This window comes from Ursus americanus, chromosome 3 (assembly GCF_024610735.1).
Source record: "Ursus americanus isolate L20-20 chromosome 3, mUrsAme1.1.p, whole genome shotgun sequence".
Taxonomy (NCBI): domain Eukaryota; kingdom Metazoa; phylum Chordata; class Mammalia; order Carnivora; family Ursidae; genus Ursus; species Ursus americanus.
In genome coordinates this window covers 21,387,225-21,414,434 of record NC_142129.1, presented here as the reverse complement: position 1 = coordinate 21,414,434, position 27,210 = coordinate 21,387,225, and the positions used below count along the sequence as shown (strand labels likewise).

Sequence of the window (27,210 nt, the reverse complement as noted above, 5' to 3'; positions counted from 1 at the left end):
ACCTTCTCTGGGGAACTTCACAGAGAAGATAAACATCCCTCCCATCTGGGTGACTTGCATACTGTCCTTCCTGAAAGTAGAGAGAGGGAATGGAATATTGGTTCAAACCCTACTAGTCTGAAAGCCCTGTTTTTAGAACCAAAAATTCTGTAATGCCCTATTTACTATTCAGAAATAAAATTCATTGGTAAATAGTAACTGGTATACACATAATTTTTAAAATATGAACATAATACTCTAAAGGTAACATAAAGGAGAAAGTAAAAGAAAACCAATTTATAATAAAATACTGCATATTCAATACATAAATAATGTTTTAGGTTCAATTAACTATGTAATGAAATAGATGCTTATAACTTACTTATAAGGTGTAAGCTTGGATTACGAGGAGCCAAATCAGAGGGCCTTCCATCTTAAAAGTACTGGAAAACAAAACAGGAGTAGTATGGGTGGACAATAGGATGAAAATGAGTATATTTTGTGCATATTAAAAGTATGTAAAAGTTATCTTGCATTCTTATTTAAATGGAGTTAGGTCTAGGCTCAGGTAATTATAAACTGATTTTTATATCCAAGATGGCAGCTGAAAGTCATGCGAGATACAGGATAATTCTTTCTGTCTTTTCCGCAGTGGAACATCTACAATCTCTGACTCCCACCCATTAAAAAAAAAAAAAGCCCTTCACTGTAGAACCAAACACCATCTCATTCCTACTATAACCCCTAGGGGGCGGTACTGTCCCCGTGAGAACCCCTGGCTACATGAGCTATGGGAGTCCGCTTCCAGCTTTCACGTTCTATCACACTGAGAATCAAATCCTGAAGGACAAATCAGCAATATACTTAAGAAATATATTACTTTGCTATGGAAAATGACTATGAAGAAGTTAATTTAGGTTAGGCGTATGCCATTAACTAGAGCCATAGTCAATATTATTTCCCCTCTTGAATTCAAGATAATTGGTTACTCCATATAGACTATGGAGTGACAAACTGTATCTTTGTGACATTTATTTACACAGCACAAAGTGATTTGGATTTTAGAATTTTTAACATTCAAATCTGGTTAATTAATAATAAAAAGGGAGTTTTTCATAGAACTCTACAACTCTCATTTCCTCAAAACAAGAATTAATGCATTCTTTCACATGTGGTCATTACAGGAAGGGGGGGGAGCCATTTACTGTAAATGCTTTTCTGATGCAATTCTACCACCTCTTTCAAAGAGAGAATTCATCCAAGAAGCCTTAGTCATTTTTTCAAGAAAAATGCCACTGCACTGAATGTACACAGACTAAACCACATGCCTGAGCAAAGAAGTGGAGCGGATCCCACCACCAGAAAACATGGAGAGAGGAAAGGCGGGGCGGGGGGGGGGAGGGATCTCATGTCAGAACAGATTAAGCATCTCAAATTTTGGCCTTTAATACAGGGAGAAGTCTGACACACATACAACATCACTGTTTCATAAATCAAATGCAAACATCGATTTCCCCCTGCCCAACTTTTAAAGCTACTTCCTAAAAATATAAGACTTCAGCTCTAAACCAGGAAGCTATGTGTAATTAGTATCTTAGCAACTATAGTTATTTCATTTAAAAAAAATTTCATGCACGGAAAGAAAAACGGAATCCTCGCTTCAATATCTGAAAATGAAACTACATTTTGAAGAGGGTGGATTTCACGTTAAAAGGAATCTATACTGAGTAGCCCTAATAAAGCAATCCCGAGGGGGAAAAACATAAGGCAAATACTTCTGAGCTCTTCTCAAAGACAGGACTAATTCTTCTAAAATCTCAAATCCACCTAAAGGAAAGAAAGGAATGATTTCTCCAATTTATCCTTACCTGAATTACCATTAATTCTTCTAACAGCCAGATGCACCTACTTGTTTCTATGGCGGAGTCAAAGCTAAGCCCAAAGCCAAGCAATCACCCAAAACGCAAAGCATTTGTTGCTGGAGCCTGAAAATCCCCTTGATGAATGAAACTGCACCTCGTAATATCCACGTTCTGAGCTGGCTATTGGCTACAAGAAGGCAGCGCGTGTGGAAGTCTGATTTGCCCCCTCCAGGGCATGCCTCTCTTATATCCCATCTCAGAAAGACGACCGACACACAGCTCCTAAGTGAGTCAAAACTAGAAAGGGTTCGTTTTTCAGTAGCATTCTAACACTACGGAAACCATGGGGAGAACAAACCACAGTGAGACTCCTTCACTAGGCAATGCCAATGAAAGAAAGAATTATTATGTCAACATTGGCAATTTACAAACGAATCTCAAACCACTGCCAAAGTTTTTCGTGTTATATGACTGCCTAAGAGTTATACATAGGTGTAGGCATGGTACACATTACTTTTAAGTCAAGAATTCTGAGCCATGGTTTGGAGGCTCATAATTACCAAGAAATACTGAAAATTCTCAAAAGAAATTTAATCTTTGTGCTACACTAATAATGATGAACCAAGAAATTAAAACCAAGAATAATGGAGCAATGGTGTAAACCGATCTTTCTAGAATTAGGGGTCTTCAGCATGTAGTCCCTGGACCATGTGCATCAGAATGGACTGGACTTAGAATCTCTGGGGTAGGGGTGCGTGAGTGGCTCAGTCGGTTGAGCGTCTGACTCTTGATCAGCTAGGTCATGATCTCAGGGTTCTGAGACTGAGCCCCGTGTCAGGTTCCACACTCAGTGGGAAGTCTGCTTGGAATTGTCTCTCACCCTCTGCCCCTCCTCGCCCCCTCATCTAATAAATAAATAAATCTTTTAAAAAAAAGAACCTCTGGGGTAGAGCTCAGGAATCTGCATGTTAACTAGATTCTAGATTAGTCTTACATACTTTGAAGTCTGAGGACTACTCTTCCTGTCAATGGAACTGAATAGCTGGTTATAGTTGCTGTCACTTTCCTTTCTTACTCATTTTGTCTTTGATTACTGTTGAAATCAGAAGCAATAAGAACACTAAAGTCTCTTCAGAACAATTTGTGACTTTAACTCCCAGGGAAAGGACAGCCAGTCTGGGTTCACCTGAGCCGACCCCCGATCCCTCCTCATCGCTCCATTAAGAAGAGAAAAGCTCAAGCCGCAGAACCTGAAAAATGCAGTCCTCGAGGCTGAAGTGAAGATTACATTAAAAGACGCTGCCACTGGAAAACAAAACAAACAAACAAAAAACACACTGCTGAAAACAAGAGGAAGAAAATGAAGGAGAGAGGCCACTCGTGTTTACTGACTGCTTACGATGTGCCAGGTACCAGATCAAGAACTTTCTATCAGTTTGTTTGCCACAGAAGTCTCACCAAAAAGTAACTTCTTCAGAAGCATACAAACACACAAGCTCAGGAGCCTACATCTAAGAGCAGGGACACGCCAGCAATGCACGCCCTAACCTGGACTTCACATTGCCCTTCCGTGCCCACCTCCACGCGCATCATCCCCTGCACATAAAGGATGTTTTTTAAAGACAGATTTATTTATTTACTTTGAGATAGAGAGAGAGAAAGAGCACTCATGTGTGTGGGTGGGAGAGGCAGAGGGAGAGCAACTCAGGCAGATTCCTCGCTGAGCTAAGCGTCGGGAGCCCGACATGGGGCTCAATCCCACGACCTGAGATCATAACCTGAGCCGAATTCAAGAGTTGGGTGCTCAACTGACTGAGCCACCCAGGCGCCCCCACATAAAAGATTTTTTTAAAAAGGAAACTGAGAAACGTATTTAAAATGATGCCATCTTTCCACAGTACTTGCTTGTGGTACCTTCTTTATCCAACCTAGCATTGTGGAACCTTCCAGAATATTTACAGTAGTTTTCAATCACCTGTTCTCTACTTTGACCAGTCAAATTTACTTCAGTCCGAAGTGCTAGGGGGAAACCCCATCACTGTAACTTGAACATCAAGAGCAAGTATGAAAATTATGTTTCACTTTGATAAAAAGGATTTTACCTTCTCCTCCAATACACATGAAGTTTGTAAGGAAACTTTCTGGATATGGGGACCCCAACCACCACATTTAGAAATAAGCTCTCCAGTGCTCCCCTCTGTGTTTCAGTACGACTAGGCACTCGGACGTCTGACAGTAAGGAAGCCGACTTCAGACCTTCAACTTTTTACCATGAGCTGATGTAGAGTGTATCTGGTGTTCCAAGTATTTTGTCTAACAGGAAAATTTGGGTCTGTCAGGACAGCAGTTCTCAAACAATACATTAGCTCTGGATCCAAATTTTTCCCCCAAATGAAATCTTAGGAGAAAAGTCCAGTATGGGCACCAGATGAAAGTGGAGCATCCTTAGCTGATGTGGTGGACGAGAGGGGGGAAAGTCCCTCCTTGGGGGCTTATTTGGGCCCACTTACTCGTCATCCCCCAAGGTGGCTACTGAGGCAACACTGCCAAGGGCTCTATTTTTTAAAAAGATTATTTATTTATTTATTTGAGAGAGAGAGAGACAGGGAGAGAGAGAGAAGGAAAGCAGAGGGAGGAGCAGAGGGAGAGGAACTAGCAGACTCTGCGCCAAGTGCAGACCATGATGCGGGGCCCAATCTGATGACCTTGAGATCACGACCTGGGCTGAAACCATGAGTTAGACCCTCAACCGACTGAGCCACCCAGGCACCCCCGCCAAGGGCTCTATTTTATCCCTGCTCATAAACTGGTGACTTTTTAAAACTCATACCTTATTCTATGTACGCCTTTGCATCTCCAAGTGGGGCACACATAATAATTTTTTAATGTTAAGTCATATTTCAAATGCTGCTTACACTACATTAAACTTGGCAATTCTATTTCATATTTGGCTAATGTGGACCCTAACACAAAAATTATGGTCTCTATTTGTATCTCTGTGGCAAGGATATCCTTAGCATATTTACACGCTCAACATTTTTTTTTTTTTTTTTTGGGGGGGAGGGAGGCAGGGTAGAGGGACAAAGGGAGAGAGAGAGAATCTCAAGCAAGCTCTACACCCAGCGCAAAGCCCGACATGGGGGTCGATCCCAGAACCCCAAGATCACGACCTGAGCCAAAATCAAGAGTCAGGCGCCTAACCGACTGAACCACACAGGCTCATTTTATAAACACAAAATTTTGTCAAGATAATGCATTTTAAATGAATAAGAACATTATCAGGACATATAAGATCCCCTGCTGTGATTCCACTTTCATCAGTGGCCATTAGCTTGTCACAGATGGTACAATAAGTTTCAGACTATAAACGAAAACGCACACCAAAAAAAAAAAAATTACTTGGAGATTTAATATGAGGAACGAATTTAAAGTGTTGCCAGGTAATCGTTATTTTAAAAATTGTAATACTAGATCACACAGAAGACTGAAATGCCTTCAGGAAGAGCCAATGCCTCTAATATTCTGCTAACAGCCTTTTCTTCTAAGGAAAATGTAACAGCCTTTTCTTTCTAAGTATTTTCTGACTGATGTTCCCCAGTTTTATTTTAAAAGGTTAATGTGTCTCCTCAGGCAAAGACATCACATTTCCAGTGTTCTTGCAAGACAATGGCCAGAGTGAAGGGGCTGTCCTGAGTCACCTAGGACCACCAACTTGAATGAGGAAAAGGCCCCAATGTTCTGTCCCTCAGAATAAACATGGTATTTTAAAGTAGCAAACTCTATGTCCAAGGCAGTGTCATAAACATTCACATACATAGAAGGGATACAAGGGACTTATGTTTCAAAATTCATGATTAACCATATTTCTCATTTCAAAATACTGTAAATTCTCCCATGATTTTCATTTTAATTTATTATTAAAAATAACCATGGGAGCACTCTACTAATACTTAGATGATTTTAAAATAGTCAACCTCTTTCCAGGAACCAAAAGCATGGGTAAGAGAAATAAGGACTATAAATAGTCCTCAAACTCCTAGTTATGTTCCCCAAATGTATCTACGTTCGTGGTTTATAACTGAAGCTACTTTTCCCTTAGAAATGATGCCGCTAGTGATAATAGCCAGATCAAGACACAGAAACTTATTTCACTTATAGTGTATCTGTAATACTGTTTACCTGAAATGAAATGTATATTCTGTGTTGCAATACTAGTAATTATATAAGGAATAAACTAACAGAACTAAGACTGATTTTTATTTTTCTGTATGCAGATGTGTAAGAAAATTTAATCAGGAGAGGATGACCTACACTAAGACACTCATGATTACTCAAAAGTTGATGACATTCGTTATTACGCCTTATTTTACCTCCAAATATACTACATTCTTTTCCTTTGATAATGATTATACCCCTACGCTTGAGCTTAAAGCTGTGACTAGCATCGCTGGAGGGGCTCTCCAAAACTGAATGGAGGGAAGAAAGAAAAAGGCTTAGAAAAAGAGAGATTTACTTGAAATATAGAAAAAAAATGTGGTCATATGTATGGGTGGACTTCACAAAGACTAAAACCTGAAAAAGGGAGTGGGAAAAGAAGAGGATTTAATAAGAGTTCCACCAAGTAGGATGGAAAAGTGTTGGATTAGACCTCTTAGCTGAGCTAGGACAGCCCGGCTGTTGTATGGAGCGGGGGAGTCTGGGAGGCTGACCAGAGGCAACGTGCGACTGGTCATGGGGGTGACCAGAATGTGCGCGAAGCAAGTGTTTATAATGTGGGAAGGCTTTGTGTGGTAAACCTGGTAAGAATCTGGTTGTCAACCTTTCAAAAGAAGCAATTTATTTGGCCTGGCTGGTGACTCAGTCGATGAGAACAGAGTCAAGGCTCGGCATGGGGTAGGTAGTGGTATGTGCTTAGCTTCATGGTCACAGGGCATGAAAAGCTCTGAGCAGTAGTTTCTCCAACAAACGGTGCCGGCCAAAAGGAACAAACCCAGCCTATAGACAGCACAGTGTAACAACTCTCTAGTTCTAACAACAACTCTCTGTCCTAACAATCAAATCATCTTTCTGTAGGACACTGTTAACTCCTTATTTAATTAGGGAGGGGTGGGATGGAATAGAAGTTAGGTATCACGACCTGAAAAATGTGCTATTATCATACCTAACCTTAAACTGTTTCCTGAAAATGATTATTGGACCCTATCTTCTAGTGATATGAGCTCCATGCAGTTTTTCTTAAGTAAGCTCTACCCCCAATGTGGGGCTCAAACTCACAACCCTGAGGATCAAGGGTTTGCTCACTCCACGGACTGAACCAGCCAAGTGCCCTGAGCTACATGCATTTTTAACATCACAAATATGCTAAAAGTAAATCCGAAATACAGTAATATTTAAAGACCTTTTAGGTCACAACACAAACTCGGCCTTACTAAATAGACGGATTGCATTCTTGAATGTGAGTGTGAGCGTGAGTGTGACTGGGTGTGTCTAAAGGTGGTGAATTCCCGTTCCGTTACTGGGCAAGTGTGGACAGAAAAGGAAGGGAATATTGGTTACAATCAAAGGTACCCCCCCCCCCACCGCCATTTGGTTCTGGACAAAAGTCAAACTGGTCTTCATGCAGTGTTTTTCAAACTGTAGGGTGAGTTGTAAAATAAATTCAATGCATTGCAAGCAGCATTTTTATAAAAACGAAACAGAATAGAATAAAATAGAAAACAAGGGTTTCTCACACTTAGTGTAACTACTATTTTATAGAACAGTTGTTTCTTTTACGTGTGCGTGTTATGTGTTCTTTTTCATGATGTAAAACATAATCCTTTCTGTGAGTCCCAGGAATGAAAACAGTTTATTAGGAAAGAAGATTAAAGATCATGTTTGAAACGAGGTGGGAGGCTACACGTGCGGACTTAATTTAATCGGCGCTGTGCCAACGTGGCCTCATCTCGGAAACTGACCCACAAAGCAAGATGCATTTACATTACTAACCAACAACTGTAAAGATACCATGCAAGTCATTATCACTCACTCATCAGTTTAGTGTCTAATCTCTCAAGTCAGAGGTTATGGAGAGAGGATGAGATTATTAAAAACAATTAAGTAGGGTCATATAATACAGTAATAGCTAACACATGCTGAGGGCTTACTATGCACCTGACAGTACTCTCACTGACTCATTTACATGCCATTCCCAAGAACCCCACAAAGGTAAATATTAATACTATCTGTGTTTTACAGATGAAGAGTCTGAGAATTAAGTTAAGTCAGTTGCCTCTGAAGCAGAGCGGCATCTGAACCCAGAAGTCTGGATCGAGGGCCTTCACGCTTAACTGTATAGCATCCTTAACAGTTCAGACCACAATCATCCCTAATTGAGAGGAAGTCTGTGACACTGGGGAGGACACAGGAAATAAATACACCCCAAAGACAAACTTGCACTGCTAACACTCTAGCCTCGGCTTTGCTGTCCTCCTACTTTCTCCTGCGGTTAAAGCCCCCGTTGATGCCACAGACAACCTCCTTTACCCTCCGAAACCCTGATGCATTCTGAACGCGCTTCCCCACAAATTAGTTCACGCTCCATCTCTTCTTTCCCTCCCTAGGAAACATGTAAAACTGCAACTGAGTGCGTCCCTACTTTTCAGTAATGAATCGAACCCTTATTCACTTAAGGTTAAAAAGAATTCATTCTTGGGTGCTTAAACTTTCCCATTAGCCAATCATTTCCAACCCATCTTCCGTGTCTTACCTCCTCAGACAAGTGAGCAGCTGGCAGCCCTCGTGTTTACGGTCGGTCTGGGTTACCCGGGGCTCGGAGGGGCGCTTCTTTCTTTGCACCCACTTGCGTTACTCTCCTCATTGGTTTCAAACAAGATCCAAAGTTATCGCCGATACAATATACACTGTGAAAGGTGCACCCTTGTGTTTCAGAAAAATATGAAAGAATTATGTGCCAAAGCTTTCTCTTTTTCGTCCAGTCTACCCATCCTTGCCTTCAGGGTATATAGTAAGCCCTATAGACACAGCCTAGACAGACAGTAAATTAAGTAAAAATCAACACTACTCTTGGTAGCATGGTTACCTTTCCTAGCTACCAGGTCCACGAGTAATAAAATAACACAGTGCTGTTTCAATGCTGAGCAAACACAACGTGCTTCTCCATACTGAAGGGAGAAGGAAGTACTACTCCTCGGCGTCTACCATCTGCGTTAAAATGGCCAGGGCAAATGAACCCTGGAACCAAAGGGAAACCATGTTCAGATCTTGGTCTGACCTCCCCACTTTGGCTACGTAATTTGAAACTTTCCTCATAAAAGCGCCTTGTGGCCAAACATAATTATCTTTCAAACTTAAATTACAAAAAATTAATGCATAACACGCTGTTACGTGGAAAGCTGAACTATGAGAATAATTCAGGATTCTTTCAAAATGTAATGCAGTACTCATATAACTAAGACAAAATCTGAGGCTCAAGTATATTGTGACAATGCTTTCCCAGCCTTTGCTTATACACACACATTCTCCCAGAAGCCTATTTAAAGTAAGGCAATGGTAGGGGCGCCTGGCTGGCTTGGTCAGAAGAGCACGCGACTCGATCTCAAGGCTGTAGTTTGAGCCCCACAAGGGGTGCAGAGATTACTTGTAAGTAAAAAAGTAAACTAAAAAAAAAAAAGTGAGGCAATGGTTTAACACTTTTTAAAAATACATATATAGAGAGTTCAGTCAAAATAAAATTTCTAACTGAGTAATAACCGTGTCCATGCCAGTGTCAATGTCATAACCCAAGTCAGAAATATGATTTTACTATTTATCACTATAATAATTTTTAGGTTATTTTTAGGTATATTTAAAGTTACTTCTTTTCTAGGTCAGATTATACTGTTTATTTCTAACACATATTCATTGTGTCTAAAACCAATACTTTCTACAGGGGCTAGGATACATTTTCTATAGTTTTTTTTAAAAAAAAGGATGATTCAAGTATGTAGCAATTTAGTTGATCAGTTTCTAAGAAAGATAAAGACTGTGGATAAAATACGACACTTTTTACTAGTAGTATGACATACTGGGATTTTTTGGGGGGGCGATGATGTTCATTTTGCTGCCAACTGACTCTGTTTCACTGCTTGGGACCGAGAGCATTCATTTTGAAGACAGCCATAAAGAGGAGGGTAGTGCTTGGCCGTGGGAATCAGGTTTTCTTAAACTGGGAAGCTGAATGACTTCTGGGGCAGGGGGAAGGGAGTCAAAGGTAAAACTGTAGCCTCAGCACGCTCAGTGCACTAGTAAGTTAACGGCCAACGCCAAAACTGCTTCTATACCAGTAAAAAATAATACTGCTAATAACCTTCTGCACAGGAACATTTTGTTTACTGATGGGATCTACCAGATGCCTCCCGAGGATACACGAATTAGGGGTGCTCTCTAGGTTGTGAAGGGGTACACACAGCTAGAAACACATGGAACTCCCCAGGGAGCAACCACTGTGAGGAAAGGAAGTGGGTCCAGGTTGAAAAGTTATCCTACCCAAGCTTCGTGTTCACAGAGACACAGACAGTGTCTCTCTTCCTTTCCTATCTGTGCACATGTCAGGCTGCCCCCCAGTCCAGCAGAGTGGGGAAAAAACAGGGTATAGGACTAGGCTCTGTTTCCCAGGGCACTTTGCTAAGACACGTGCTTTCCAAGTAGTTTGTTAAAAACAAAAGACAAAGACGACTGAGGTTTAATACCCATTTTTGAAAATCATTCAAGTGAATGAAACCCTTTGACCAGGGATATGAGAGAGATACATATATACATGTCAAAGTACACTTTATCTGACCATATTATTTGTCAATTATACCTCAATAAAGGGGGAAAAAAACATCCCACTAAAACCTCTGGTGCAGTAAGTACTCTCTCCCTGTCAGGATCAGTTTTGCTTCTTAATAGCTCTGTGGCCTTGTGCAAGCCGTAGGAGCTCTGGGGAACTCACTTTCCTTATCTGTAAATGGAAAAGGTTAAGGTAAATGGCCTCTAACCTTCCTTTCAATTCCAAATTCACAAGCTCAAATTTAAATTATTTTCCAACTTATTTTCTCCTTCCAGTATCTTTGATCTTCATCCTACACTAATTTTGCCTTAAAAGAAAAAAAGGGGGGGGGATAGTGGGGGAGGGGAGCCCAGGAAGGCTTGTCAAGACAGAGTCTCACTTTAACTTCCTGCTTTGCCCTGGACATTCATAGTTTTAAGAAAAGGCAAGTGAGTATGAAACGTAATAAACTCCCTATGTATTAATTCTAAACACTTGGCAATATTTGCAGTGTGTTTTAAATTACAGAGATATTCCTCTTTTTCACAATTATATATTGAGCCACTTCTAAGTCCAATGCCAGCTCCTCTGTGCTCCAGAAAACAAAGAGCCCTAAAGCAAAAACTAAACAAGAAAATAAGTTACTGCAAAAAGAAAACTTCTGATTAACCATGGTATTGTTTCTTCCCATTAAGGTGGTCAACTGAAAACTGGTCATATATATTTATTTGCCCCTTCAATGAGAGGTACTGGATTTATTTTCTTCCAATTGTTGATGTAGACATACCCAAAACACTGAAATCCTTCGGAATCGGTCTGCCTTAGATTTCCCACTGCAATAGCAAAATATACTATGTACTTCTGAAAATACAAGATTCTCAGGAAATATATTCAGATATTCATGCTGATTACACAGATTTTAAAAGGGAATGTTACTTCTAATTTTTAAAATTTTACAATATTTTAAAATATTACACTATTCTATCTCTGAGGACTAAACAGTGGACTGGAGACTGCAAATATTTACAAAAATCTTTAACATCAGGATTATTAAAGTGATACTCCAAATTCAGAAAAATCTGAGTTACTTTTTTTTTTTTAAAGATTAACTTAATTAGAAACAGAGTGCGGGTGGGGAGAGAATCTCAAGCAGACTCCCCTCTAGGCTTGGAGCCCGATGCGGGGCTTGATCTCAGGACCCTGAGACTATGACCCAAGCTGAAACCAAGAGTCAGACGCTCAACCGACTGAGCCACCCTGGTGCCCCGTAGTTACTTTTTAAATCTATTAAAACCCCTTTTCTAGGGCGCCTGGGTGGCTCAGTCGTTAGGCTTCTGCCTTCGGCTCAGGGCATGATCCCACGGTCCTGGGATCGAGCCCTGCATCGGGCTCCCTGCTCTGCTGGGAGCCTGCTTCTTCCTCTCCCACTCCCCTTGCTTGTGTTCCCTCCCTCGCTGGCTGTCTCTCTCTCTCTCTGTCAAATAAATAAATAAAATCTTTAAAAAACAAACAAAAAACCCTTTTCTTTTAGTAGTGGTATTTTCCTTTCTGACTATCACAGCTCATCAACATATAAAATCAAAAGCTTTTTCTAAAGCTTTCAGTAAGCAACATTATTCAAAGCCAACCAGCATTCAGGGACTGGCGATGCCTCACTCCTGACAGGGGTTAGGTAATGGACTTCTTTCACACACTAGGCTCACTGAGCTTCCTCGTAACATGCACAGTCTGTAAAAGTGGGATGACGGGGTGGGGGCATGGGGTAGCTGGGTGACGGACATTCAGGAGGGCACAGGATGGAATGAGCACTGGGTGTTATACAAGACTGAGGAATCACTGAACTCTACCTCTGAAACTAATAATACATTATGTGCTAATTAACTGAATTTAAGAAAAACAATAACACTGGGATGACAGCAGTATCTGTCTACCCTCAGGCTCCTCACCCAATGCTTAGCACGTAGGAAATACTCAATGCTGGGAACATCACTGGACCAAGCAGTCCACTTCCCTTATTTCAGGACAACAACCATATAACCAGACGGAAGCACTGAAGTTCAAAACTCACCAGCCATACCACACTTTGTTTCCTCTCTGGTGGTTTATGGTCTTCTGTTTCTTTTATTCATGCTTTCAGAAGAAGTGCTTGGCTACCTGACGTGACTTCTCCCACTTTTCATGATCAGTCTAGGGGCCTTGAGATAAAAGGAGTAACGGTTTCTATTTTCACCTCAGGTTCCCCTCTCACAACAGGAATACAGGAAGATGGCCAGAAAAATTGGGCGAGTATGAAGTATTTTTTAAAAATACGTGTTATTCTTCTGCTTTGGGGTTATTAAACTCAAACAGAGTATTTTATGTTCCCAAACACTGTTTCTATTTCTGCCGTAATTTCTCCCCTTGAACCATTAATAACATTCTTTTCTGCCATTCCCTGAAGCTGCAGGTACGGTCTTGTTCGAGGACACTTAGGTCATCTTCTACAGTGGAGGGGAGAAGAGACAAGTGCTGTGAGGGGGAAGCCAGGGCAGGGGTGAGGCTTTAGCTTCCTCTCCCGCACGCTCTCAAAGCTCTTGATTAAAGGGACCGACGTACACATTCTGGCATTTTTTACTGGCTTCCAGGCATGCACTGTGTACCAGGACGTGACAAGGACAGAAAACACGAGTATGTTGCCTCATTTATTGTCTACAAGATCTTAGAAATAGTCCTCAAAGACAGGTGGACATTAGTTTTGTTTAAAAGAACCACTTTGCAGGGCACCTGGGTGGTTCAGTCCAATTAAGCGTCCAACTCTTGATTTTGGCTCAGGTCAAGATCTCAGTGCAGTGATATCGCCCCATGTTGAGCCCTGAATTGGGCTCTGCACTGGGTGTGGAGATTGCTTAAGACTCTCTCTCTCTCCCTCAGCCTCTCCCTAGCTCGTGTACGTATGCTCTCTCTCTATAAACAAATTAAAATTAAAAAAATAAAGGGGCGCCTGGGTAGCGCAGTCGTTAGGCGTCTGCCTTCGGCTCAGGGCGTGATCCCGGCGTTCCGGGATCGAGTCCCACATCGGGCTCCTCCACTGGAAGCCTGCTTCTTCCCTCCCACTCCCCTGCTGTGTTCTCTCTCTTGCTGGCTGTCTGTCACATAAATAAATAAAATCTTTTAAAAAAATAAAATAAAATAAATAAATAATAAAATAGCCACTTTGCACATTAAAATCTTTAAAATCTATTGTATGCACTGAGTAATCTTAGGTGTATATAATTATGATTTCTTTATAAATAAGCCTGCCTCTGAGATCAACAACAAAAATTCTGCTAAGATAAGCACTGCAAAGAAGTCACTATGATATTCCAATGAGGACATCAAAATAAAGCAGCAACAGATTTTAGATTCCTGTTTTCCAGCACTAGACTTATAACTAGAACCAAATGTACCGCCCATATAACAAACCAAGCTGCAAACCTAAACCATTTAAAACTTAAGTTCTTAACTATCTTGGAAGAGTGAATTATCATTTCCAAAAGTTTTAAATGGATCTCGGCTTACTGGGTGCTTTACTGAACTATCAGTTTGTGGTCCCGTGAAGAACACATGAAGGGAAGGAATCTAGTTTTACCATGAAATCCTTTTCCCCTTTAGGTACCAGCTTCTGAGTGGGTGATAGGATACGAATACTTTGCAGTTCCTTAGATGTGGAGCTGGAGAGCCTTAGAATGCTTGAGGGGGTTAGGTGAGTGGCCTCAGTGCATTCCAACATACAAGCTTACCTTCGTATCATGAAAGCTGAAGGTCCTAAAAATGACAGTATTTTTTCAGGATAGCAAAACAATACAACTCTACATCTGAGCCAGCAGGTGTCTCTCTGCAGCCCACGACGCCAACCAAAAAGAAGAGGATACAGAAGACCCCTGAACTGCTATAATTCTGTGATCCTGGGACCAGATAAGGGCATGCATTGTGAGATCAGACCACCAGAAAAGGTATGTTTCTGAGAAACTGAATATGGGGATCTAAGCAGATACAGGTAAAGTGCTACTTTTTGACAGTTACATTTAACAGGCAAGATCTAATAGCACAGAGGAATTTGTTTCACTCAAAATGGTAAAATGATTCTTGGCTATTGGTCAGGAAAGAAAGGTCAAAGTTCAAATGAAGAGGGCTGAGAAGTGAATGGTACATGAAAAATAGAAACAAAAGCTTAGTTGCAAAAGGAAGGAGATGGGTGCCTGGGTGGCTCAGTTGGTTGAGTGTCCAACTCTTGATTTCAGCTCAGGTCATGATCTTAGGGTCCTGGGATCACCCCCATCCCCACCCCCCGGGTGAGGCTCGGCACAGAGTCTGAGTTTCTCTCTCTCTGTCCCTCTCCCCCGTATGCACACTCTCTCTAAAAATAAATAAACAACTCTTTAAAAAAACAGAAACAAAAGGAAAGAGAGAGTTTTACACATAAAGAATTAAAATAAGGCAAGTTTGAGGGAGTGTTTAGGGGTAACAGAGACTTGTGCACGTTACTACAGAACATGGAAAGGAAGAAAGCATGTGCCCCTACCGCCACCTAAAAATACTACAAGTCTGTCAAAGTACAACTGACCAGCAGGATAGGAAACCTATTCTGTAGGTTATGAGGAGCACGGGAGATAAAAGAAGCAAGAAAAAAGAGAAAAAAGGAAAAAAGGAAATTATATCACAGCTCACCAACAGTATACATATTATTTGGGAACCCATACATCCACATGTACAGATGTGTGAGCTGGGTCCTCATGTAACATCTACTTCTTCCTGTGGGCTTCCAGTACAAAGGTCTGAAAGCCACTACATATGGAGTGCACCACAGGGCCCACCCCTCTCGAGGTGACAGTATCACCTGTAAGACCTCCAAACAGAAAAGTAACTTCCTGGGGCACTTGGGTGGCTCTGTCGGTTAAGCATCTGACTCTTGATTTCCAGCCAGGTCACGATCTCAGGGTCCTGAGACTGAGCCCCGCATCGGGCTCCGAGCTCAGCTCAGAGTCTACTTAAGATTCTCTCTCCCTCTGCCCCTCCCCACCTCTTAAATAAATAAATAAATCTTAAAAAAAAAAAAAAAAAAGTAACTTCCAAAGGTAATATCCCCAAATCCCAAAAGGGAAGTGTGACAAAACATAAAACAAGAGAGTACTGAAAGTAAACTATTTAAAATTGGGGGGAAGCAGCTGCAATGTGAATGCCATCTAGAGAAATGTCTAACTTTACCTAATCAGACTGTGGACCCCACTCCCAGCGTCTCCTCTGGGTCCTGAACCGAGCTGACATGTTGAGGGAGAGGAGCCAGGGGAGACAGAAGAGCTGCAATGAGAGGGAAGGTGAGATGTGGATCAGGAGACCCCAGCCTCCCCACAGCAAGGCAAAAAGGCAGGAACTGTGCAGATCCAGACAGGTGGACACAGGGGAGGAGAAAGGTGACAGGTCAACTTTGCAATCTCATTCCCCAAATGATAAGGAGCTGTTTCTTCAAGAATTTTTTAAGACCTTGTTTTCTTCAAAACGGAAGCAGATCTGACACTTAAAAGGTCATCATGAATGAATGCTCAAAATCAAAAATGAATGGGTATTCAAACACTGTGGGTGCTCAAAGATTAAGACAGTAAGTTTCTCAGGCCAGCATAATAGGTCCCACAGAATTTACCAATGATGAAAAAAAGAAAAAAATAGTTTACCAATGATGTTCCCAATTGGTTTAGGAGCAAAGGGTTTGTTTTTGTTGGGTACTTTTTGGTTGTATGACTGGTTTGTTTCGGGCTCAGGCACACTTAAAAGAACTTCACAAGAGCAAACACGTATAGTGTTTACTATATGCCAGGAACTCTTGTAAGGACGTCACAAGTACGAATTCACTGAGTTACTGTATATACATCTCCTGCTAATTTCAGTTACCTACCCGCTCAGTGGCTCCCTCTGTTCCATCTGAAAGTATACCTCTGTTTCTTCCATTTTCCTCCTGAAAGAGATGAGGAAAATACAGTGAGTGGTCATAAAGGCACACATGTGTTGTCTATCACTGTTTGACATCTTCTGAACTCAGGAGCACCAAAAGGGCTTCACGAAGCCTTCGTCAATTACTCCAGCTGCGTAACTTTCCTGAGTTCCTAGGCAGAACCATTGAGACACTATCACTGTACATCTAGATAACAGGAGATTTGGAAAACAGATACTTTATGGTTAAAGGAAATCAACATGCCATATTATAAAGTTAGATGCACAGGGAAACAACTTAGGACAAGGTTCTCCTTGACTCTGAAATAAATGCCTCTGAAAAGGCATTTATTATGCCTTTTCAAACTACATTCCCTTTCAAGTTTTTTTTTTTTTTTTTTTTTTTTTAGGTGGGCAGCACCTTTCTGCACTGGGGAAAATAATTGCTGCTTTAAGGGCAGAAACAACTGGCGAACAGAGCTAGCACAGATTTACTTAAAATTTTTTTAAAAATGACAATGGAAAAGAATTCATTGAAAAAGAGGGTACTGCCTAGGGAAGGTAGCTGTTCAGAGCATTTTCACCAGGTGACATTTACCTCTGGGAATTCAGGACTGACAGGTAATTCATGACTGTCTTTCAAATCTCTTCCGTCCAAAAGTCTATCTCCCTAAGGTTTCAGAAATGATTACGTTTATCAGTACTGATTCATGCGAACAAAGCTCATAAGAGATTGACGTATAAAGCTATTAATACCTTCATATTCATATACAATGAAAGCTGTAATTGCCAGACAGTCTGGACACTTGCTCCATCCAGCTTCACGTTTCCTTAGTCAACAAGTTATTTCCTGAAATCTCAGGTATAGGCACCTTACAGGCAGGTGAAAGGTCAAGCCAAATTAACTGAAGACTGTTCAGCAAACATATCAGAGCAATCACAATTTCAATGCCAATGGCCTCCAACATTCTCCCTCCAGACAAGTGTCCTCCCATCTCCGGTACCACACCACCCTAGTCCAGGCGCCATCATCCTTCTGGACAAACTCAAGACACTCCCATGTATTCCCAGCTTCCACTCTCCCCCTTCCAGTCCATTATCCACCATTATCTGGTGCGTCCAGAGTCTACATCCAAAGATCGAAAACAGCTCACGGTTCAACCTTACTCAAACCCCTTCAGTGCTGTATGTTGGGCTCATGATAAAGACCCAAAAAGTTGACTTGAAGGCCTCGCTCTGGCCCTGCTCACCTGCCCTGCTTCCTCCAGCACCACCCACCCTGTCATCTTCACCCACTGCAGCCACTCTGGTCTACTTTCACTCTCTTGAACGTGCAAAATCCCTCAGCACCTCAGAGATTTTGCATACCTCACTTCCTCTGCCTGGAAATTAATACACAACATTCTGTCCCTTCCCCCCTCAAACCACACACTTGCCTAGTAACCGGCAGATCCTATGCTGAATGTGCCCTGACCCCAAGACTGGGACAAATTTCCCTATTTGAAGCTCCCATAGCATCTTGATCTTCTCCTTTGTAGCACTTATCGTAACAGCTTATAATTACACATATATGTGCTTATTTATGCTTATTTGCCCCATTAGAGTAATAAGAAGCTCCATGCAGGTGTCAAGAGTGGACATTCAAGAAGTATTTTATTGAAGGAAGAAGGATGGCTTTGGGCTGTTAGAACCTGTTGCACCCATCACCAGAACAGGAATAATTCTGCCAGGTAGACCGTACGGCTTCCCTGACTGGGCTCCATCCTCCCTAGTGTGTCCTCCCACCCAGGCAACACCAGTAATTACACAGGCATTCTCTACATTCACTTCTGGAACACCACTGTTACCTTGACTTCCACGGCCACAATAAATCTTACGATACTAAAAGACAAATAGCACAAAGTTCAAGATACATTTGGGTCGCAACTCCGCACAGAGGACTTGCAGCAGTGGGTTACTAAGAAACGCTATAAACAAAAGGGAAAACATAAACTGTGGCCAAAGGAAGCCCTCGATGAGACAACACCGGCAAACAAACATCCATGCACACCCATGTGCACACAAACACCTGTACCGTCCTTGGAGGGGGGGGAACTGAAGACTCTGAGTGTGCTGTGGGATCTTGACACAAGTGAAGGGCTGACAGCAAGAAGTGTGGGGACTCCTGAAGGAGGCCCCAGATACTGTTCCTCCTCTTCCTCCCTGGGCCCCGGCACACAGGGGACCTGCTGTGTACTGCGTTAGTCTCCCATTTGCCTTACAAATCAACAGTTAGCTGGCATTTGCTAACGCACTGCGTAGAATGCTTTCGATGGCTCACAGCTGTGGTTAATATTTTAAAGATGTTCTCCTAACATTTCAGTCCTCGTATGTGATGTGAATGAGAACGGTACTGGTAGGAAGAAATCCCACAGTGCTCCTGGATCTAAACTCATGTCTAGTCATGAAGCCGACTTCACTCATTCATTCCACAAACAGAAGGCACCTCAAATAAGCCAGGCTGTTCCAGGTGCTATGAACACAAGACGAACAAGACAAAATCCCTTCTTCTCAAGGAAGTAATATTCTAGGAGGAGCCAAACGACGAACACATATTAAGTAAAACATAAATTATACCCAGTGTGGGGGGGTGGGGAGGGGAGATTAAATTTTAAATAGGGCCGTCAAGGAAAGCCTCACTGAGAAACTGACATATGAACAAAGTCCTAAAGAAAGTTTGGGAAGGAGTTATGTAGATAGATTGAGAAAGACAGTGCCAGACAGAGGAATCAGCAAGTGCAAAGGCCCTGAGGCAGAAGTGCAGCCTGTCCAAACTGGGATATGCAAGGGAGATGGTAACAGGATATGGGGTCAGGGAGGTAAGTCATGGGCCCTAAGCTTTCATTTTGAGAGCCCTGGAATGCAACTGAGGTGTGTGGGACAGAGGCTAATATGATCTGGCTGCTATGTCGAAGACAGACTGACGAGAAAGCAAGAGGGAAGCAGCAAGACCAGTCAGTGGGCTACTGAAATAATCCAGGCAAGAGTCCAGCCAGCCACTCAACTAGAGCACAGGCGTGACAGGGCTTCTAGAAAGTTGATGGATTCTTCAGGGCTGTAACTCTAACTCCCACAAGGGCTGATTCTAGTAGTCTTAATCCTTTTACCACTAAGAGGGTTTTTTGGTTTTAATTCTTCCTTTCATAAAAGAAAAGTTCGTGGATTTTTATCTAGATACAAGTAACATTGATCATCGCAGACAGTGGAAAAAAATCAAACACAGAAAAATCTTTGCATCACTCGATGAAAGAAGACCAAACAGACGTACTTCTTAAAGCCAGACTTGGATCAGTATGATGCAATCCTGACCCTTGTCAGCTGTACCTGTTTTGAGTTCAAACCAGAAAAATATGCTTGGCACATCACTGAGGAGGCAACACTTTTTTGCAGACTTTCTCCCTGAGAAACCCATGATGATAACGTGATGTAAAGTAAAAAATGGACATGATGAATTCTTTAAAAAATTTTAATCAAGTACTGTTTTTACTCTCTGCTCTTTGGCTAATGTGGGGGGGCGGGGACGGGAGGGAGCAAGGCCTACCTGTCGGCATGGAAACCATTCTGCCCCAGGGCAGGGAAGCAGCGCCATCATCAAGCCAGGGGGCAGCCATCTGTGCGGTAAACAAACCCCAGTCCTTCCCTAAACGGGGCGCTGCGGTGTAGTCAAACATGATCAGTGGGCCTGGTCTCCAGCTGCAAACAAACTTGATCTCTGACTGCCAGCATGTAACACCTACGGAGCCTAGGCCTCAGCTGTTCGGCTTTCCTCGAAGTGTGCCGAGACAGGTCAATCGACTACTGTCCTCGCCCCTCTAGGGCAGCCTTTTCTCCAACAGCACCGCCCACAGGACTTGCCTGGGGGTCTGCTCAGACCTCTGGGTGGGGGCCTGAGAGTCTGCACTTCTAGTAGGCTCTCTGGGGGTGCCCAAGCTGCTGGTCTCTGGACCACAATCTGAGTACGCAGTGGTAGAATATTTATCGTCCTGTCTCCTTCCCCTCTCCCTTCTCTTCCCTTTGTAAGTACCAGTGACAGAGCCGGAGACATCGGCATTTAAGACTGACTGACTCCTGTACTGAAAATAAGAATCTGCCCTCCATAGCGTGGGATAATTAAATCCCAGCAACAAGCAGCTTTTCCGAGGCATCCGTCGCGAACGGATTTGATCTGAACCCCCCGCCTGACAAACCACATAAGGTTCTCTTTCTCTTCTCCCTCTCCTTCACGTGTGCCCTCCCCACGTGGAAGGAGTGTCCCCACACAGGACCACCGCCATCGGTAAGCTCCCAGCTTCGGCATGACGTGAGCGTGTAGAAGAACCAAAATTACTCAGCATTTTTCAGGTCACCCTTTTTTAGTAAAGAGGTTAATCCATAGACAATGGCAGCACTGGCTGAGAACGCACAGAATTTTCATCACGGGGGAAAGTGCGCGGCCATGGCCTGCCTCAGGCACTGCTCTACGGGCGTCTATGACAGTCAGCCCTAGAGAGCGCTTCCACAGGACCTGATCCCTCCACTTTCTGGCAGACGGGTCTCACGGTACACACATGGCCAAGTCTCTCCTTCAGAAGATAACTGATGTTTTCTAACCACAGATAATTCATGCGGAACATGTAACCCGAGCTACAGCACGCCTCTCTCAGCCCCTTGCCCTGAGCTAATATTCAGTGCATCCTCAATAATTTTTATTACCATTTCACAGGTATGGATTTCTTTGTTAGTTTGCTTCTAAAGCAGAAGATAATACTGGTGAGATTGTTTAAAAAAAAAAAAAAAAAAGACTTTCTCTAGGACAAGAATCCGCAGCACATGCGTGAGACAGGCCTACTTCTTTCTCTGAAACCCTAAGGTGACCAAAAGGAGATGAAATGATTCAATGCATCACGAGGGCTGTGCCTCTAGAAGGGCTTGTTTCTGGGCCAACCCTGACCGGAAATCTCAGCTTCCACTTAACTTCCCTTGTCCAGGAACTTCACGCACCTCTTCCCCGTGCAAACACGCTCTACTGGCCACACTCTCAGACGAGGAGGCCCCTGAGGGCAGCATCACAGGCACTTACCTGTGTATTTGCAGCGCTGGCGGTAGTGGCCGGGACGTGAGCAGATAAAAAGTGGAGGAAGGGAGAGGACAGGAGGGAAGTGAAGAGAAGCTGCTGCCTAAATTATCACCAGTTACGTTTATCACAGAAGGACTTCTGATATTGAGGCGGAAGGTAGTCTGAATGAACCCATTCTATGTAGAAAGACATGAATTACTGTGACATTTACAAGGCGTATCATTTTACGTATTTTTTTAAAGATTTTTTTACTTATTTGAGAAAGAGAGAGAGAGAGAGGGAGAGCACAGAGGGAGAAGCAGACTCCCCGCTCAGCAGAGAGCCCAATGTGGGGCTCAATCCCAGGATCTCAAGATCATGACCTGAGCCGAAGGCAGACGCTTAACTGACTAAGCCACCCAGGCGCCCCTGTATGTTTTAATTTAATTATTATTTAATCTAATAATTGTCTAGAAATAGTCCCAAAATTTTGTTTTTGCTTATGTCTATAAATGCACATATATACTTCTTATTTAATAATACAAATAATTTCCTTTATATACAAATTTGTATATAAAAACAATCTTTCATAGTTACTGGGAAACCTGCAGAAAATGGTCCATGGTATTTCCCTAAAGTTTGGAATAAATGTATCATTAAAGCAGGTACAGAGGCCACTACTGGCAAAACACCTCAGTAATACTTTATATTTATAGGTCTTTATGTTAAAACTCCGCATACCAGAAAGCAAATGTGTCTTCAAACTTTCCCTCATTTATGCAAGCCTTTACCCTAATTACTAATAAATACAAATAAAGGGAATTTCTTTTTTTCCCCCTTTTTTATTTTTTTTTTATTTTTTTTTATTTTTTTTTAAAGATTTTATTTATTTATTTGACAGAGATAGAGACAGCCAGCGAGAGAGGGAACACAAGCAGGGGGAGTGGGAGAGGAAGAAGCAGGCTCCTAGCGGAGGAGCCTGCTGTGGGGCTCGATCCCATAACGCTGGGACCACGCCCTGAGCCCAAGGCAGAGGCCCAACCGCTGTGCCACCCAGGCGCCCCTCCCCCTTTTTTAAAGATTTATTTACTTAAGAGAGCAAGCCAGAGAGTACATGCATATAGGGGAGGTTAGAGAGAGAGAATCCCAAGCAGGCTCCACACACAGCATGAAGCCTGACACAGGGCTCAATCCCATGACCCTGAGATCATGACCGGAGCCAAAACCAAGAGTCAGACACCCAACCAACTGAGCCACCCAGGCACCCCACAGATAAAGGAAATTTCATTTCACCTCTTGTTCTCGTTTTCTTAAGAATCTTCACCCAGGGGCGCCTGGGTGGCTCAGGTCATGATCCCAGGGTGCTGGGATAGAGCCCCGCATCGGGCTCCTTGCTCAGCAGGGAGCCTGCTTCTCCCTCTGCCTGCTGCTCCCCCTGCTTGTGCTCTCTCTCTGACAAATAAGTAAATAAATAAAATCTTAAAAAAAAAAAAAAAAAAAAGCATCTTCACCCAAGTTAATCGGCTTCTTACCCTACCACTGGCAATACTCAAAACGTGACAAGTCCATGCTCTGTGGTCACTTACATGAAGGGCCATTCTGATTGGGACTTCTCAGGGGAGTGACAGACAGATGAATAAATCTGGGAACTATGGAACCGTTGCTAATAACAATAATTACCATTTGGAAGGATTTCCATAAACCGCACCACGCCTTTCTTAAAGAACGTATGACAACGGGTGAACCCACACCTGAGACCAGAAAACTCTCCCGCCAAGCCTGGCTCGGCACCAGCACCGGCACCCCGGATCGAGTGTCTTCTCTCTTCCTCCTTTCCCCTCGCATACAGCTACAAACACATCCCCACCCTTACCTCCCCGGCATCCTGCCGCTTTAGCCCCACTTGGTTTCCTGTGGTGCTGCCCTGGGTGGCCAAAGAATGGTTTCTGGACTCCCAGGCGGCTGTGGGACAAGGCCTGACAAGGCGGCCTCAGCCTCCTCCTGGCGGGTGGGGAGCCATTTGCATATGAACTGCCGCCCCGTTTCCTTGGTACAGAGGGAAGCACAGTGCACCTTCCCCACAATGAGAACCTTAGAAGTTGGTGAAGGTCTTTAGCTCATCTTGTGAGGCTTAAAGACAGCTTTAAGATACAGATTTCAGAGGCATTAGCAAAAGCTTTCTGGCCTAACATCAAGTCACACAATCGGATCACCTTCTTTCAGCATTTCTTTTCTTTCTTTCTTTTTTTTTTACAAAATATCCTAAATTTGTAAAATGGGAAAGGGCAGGATGGCACAGCAAACTGCCAGATGCTGACTGTGTCGTCTCGGTTTCTTTCTGTCCTCCAGGTTTTACCACAGCAGTACGAGGTGGCCGGTGCTGGGTGATGGGGAACGTGGATCTGTGCTGGGCCCGGAGCACAGCGACACCCAACCAGCCAGCACGCTCAGCGACAGGATGTCTGGTGGTTACTCTTGATCTGGGGCTGTTGGTAGACAGGGTGTAATTTTCAAAACAAAATTTTTTACTTTTAATTTTTGCCAGTTCTTCCTTATAACTCGAGCAAACTAGAGGAGAAATAAAGGAGGCAAGACTGCAAATGGCTTTCTGCCGCCTCAGCCATTCCTCGGCCAGCCACGGGGGAGAAGGACGCTTCTGAGCTGGGCTCATCGGGAGTCCCACTACAGGGCAAAGACCCCCAAACACCCATCCCTCCTTGTGGAAGCCCGGTTAGGTTATTAGAAAGAATTTACCCAGGGGCACCTGGGTGGCACAGCGGTTGGGCGTCTGCCTTCGGCTCAGGGCGTGATCCCAGCGTTCTGGGATCGAGCCCCGCATCAGGCTCTTCTGCTGTGAGCCTGCTTCTTCCTCTCCCACTCCCCCTGCTTGTGTTCCCTCTCTCGCTGGCTGTCTCTATCTCTGTCGAATAAGTAAATAAAATCTGGAAAGGAAGGAAGGAAGGAAGGAAGGAAGGAAGGAAGGAAGGAAGGAAGAAAGAAGTTACCCAGTACCTACCTATCCCTACAACAGGCCTGCATACCATACCCTGAGAAGGAAACAGAGGAAAAGGAAGGACTCATTCCTGAGAGCTCCCCGTGTCCCACATGGTTTCTCGCAGTCGCTGCTGGGCAAGGTGTGATTACGCAGGCTTGTGTAAGGTCAAGTCACTTTCTGAGCTTAGCTCTGCCCAAGGAGATTCCCCCCCCCCCAGCCCCCGCCTGAGAAGCCCTCCTTCCACCTCATCCCAGACTGCCTCCCACAGGACAGGGCCTGATACACACCTGTTCTCATACTCAGAAACTAAGAGCATACCTGTTCTAATGACAGCACTTCAGTAGGACAATGGGATGAAGTGTTAAGTAGACTAAAAAGAAAAAACAGGGGCGCCTGGGTGGCACAGCAGTTGAGCGTCTGCCTTCGGCTCAGGGCGTGATCCCGGCGTTATGGGATCGAGCCCCACATCAGGCTCCTCCGCTAGGAGCCTGCTTCTTCCTCTCCCACTCCCCCTGCTTGTGTTCCCTCTCTCGCTGGCTGTCTCTATCTCTGTCAAATAAATAAATAAAATCTTTAAAAAAAAAAAAAAAGTAGACTAAAAAGAAAAAACAAGCCAGGAACCAATAACTGAAGGTCACACAGACCACATGTCCTGATGTGGCATGTACCACAGGAACCAGCCTCACCCATCTTCCCAGCACGCAGATAGCAGGTGCCCCGCAGGCAGCCCTGGAAGGCAGGAGCACCTGTGATACATCCCAGTGCAAAGGCAAGGGGAGGGGTTCTCTATCCCCGGCTACAGGAACCAACAAAATTCCAGGGCACTTCTGGGAGGGCCCTGCCGCAGACCCTGAAACTGGGGCAACACGCAGGGAGCCTACAGTTCATCAGCATACATTGTACGCTGTCTCCCTGGGCTTGGGAGAACTGCACACACGTGCGACACCCAGAGACAAATACGAGGCCAAACTTTAGAAAACAAACAGACTGGGATGGGGGAGTGTTCCCCTGGAGTTGGGAAAGACAGAAAATGAAAAATGAAAATGTTTGTTTCTCGATTTCTTCAATGGAGAATGGAAAGAAATGACCAGGAAGCACTGGTAAAGCAGAGGGAGGAGGATGACCCCAGTCTCAAGCAGGAACAGAGAGTTCACACAAGCCTGGGTGTGTACTTGCTTCCATTCCCGCCCACCCACAGTTCCTGGAGCAAACAAATTCTTGGCTGAGCAGGTATGTGTGGGAGGCCTGATTTATTTTCCAACCAGTAGAGCTGTGCCCAGAATTACTTAATCAGAAAATTTCAAGGTCATACATTCAAATATGATGTTATAGCCTTACAAAAGAAGTAACTCTGGGGTCTGTGGAGCAGGAGGGTGGGGAGTGTGATCAGGAGAAAGAAGGAATTACTCATGTCATTTGATCTAGTTTCTTATCCACTCTTCTTTTATAGCTATTCTACATTCTCAGAAAATAGAAAAACGAGAAAAATGCATAGCTGAAAGAAATAATAGCTAATCTTAACCTAATGCTTACTCCATGGCAGGCACAACTCTCAATGTTCTGTATATATTAAAACTTATTTGACCTTCACCAATCCTTTGAGGTGAGTACTGTTATCATTATAATCGGTGTTTTCAGATGCATACAGAGGTTAAATGACTTGCCCAGGGACCAATAGTCACCAATAGTTGGGCTGTGCACCGGAGAGGGGAGGGTGCGCTCTGTGTTCTTCTCCCCCCTGTGTTCTGCTCTCCTGCCCCTCAAAAAGGCAAAATTGTAACAAGAGCTCTTTTCCGTTATGGCATATCTAACTGCTTTTCCCCCTGCTGTAGAGTTTTCTTTAGGCTACTTTCCTGAGAGGAATAATTATCAGAGCCAGTTCCCCACCTTAGAAAAAGGACAGTACCAACCCTGCTTGTTTAAAAAGCCATATAAGCTGGAAAAGTCCCAAGGCTCAAACCACAATTCCCTCCACACACTGCCTGGTTAGAAAGCAGTTCTAGGCGAAGCTTTTGATCCTTGTTAAAATGTAAAAGTTCTGGGATGTGCACACTTTATGCTGTTATCAGTTTGTGGGAAAAGTGGCACTGTTATCTTTTTAAATGCAGTTCAGTGATAAGAATGGAAGGTGGTTTCCAGACGTCCAAGTCCCTGGACCAGTGCTGACTGGTTCACTGCTGGGCGCCTAGAACTCTCCAGGACCTGCACATAAAGGTGCTCAATACACCCGTGTGGGTGAATAAAGGAATGAATGAATGGCTATCATTGGCTCAGAGGCCACATTTAGGGCAAATGTATGGTGCGTGGACCTATTAAAGGGACAGCCAAGTTGAGCAAAGTATCACTGGGAAGGTCTAAATGTGAACGAGTGAATCACTGTCTGACAGGTTATAATAACTTTGAAGGAAACCTCAGGCATGTTTAAATATACGAAAATGATCCTTTTTGAGATTATGAACGGATTACATTTTTAAAGGCATATAGAGCTAATTTACTAGTGAAGAAGGTTATCTGTTTAAGAGAGAGTGATATCTACACTATTTTTTGCCTAAAATTATCCTCTCCA

The 27,210-nt window shown here is 43.4% G+C and overlaps 1 long non-coding RNA gene across 23 annotated transcripts in view; it reads right to left on the bottom strand.

Annotated features, from left to right (window-relative positions):
• LOC123788947 (uncharacterized) overlaps positions 1-27,210 on the bottom strand; it is a 208,557-nt gene that overhangs the window by 78,428 nt on the left and 102,919 nt on the right. For 19 of the 23 annotated variants that reach the window (XR_015723849.1, XR_015723859.1, XR_015723852.1 and 16 more), the window contains one exon: positions 362-16,600. This is a non-coding gene — a long non-coding RNA (uncharacterized LOC123788947). The remainder of the gene's footprint in view (positions 1-361; positions 16,601-27,210) is intronic. The other 4 variants (XR_006778619.2, XR_015723853.1, XR_015723860.1 and 1 more) reach the window with 4 other exon arrangements.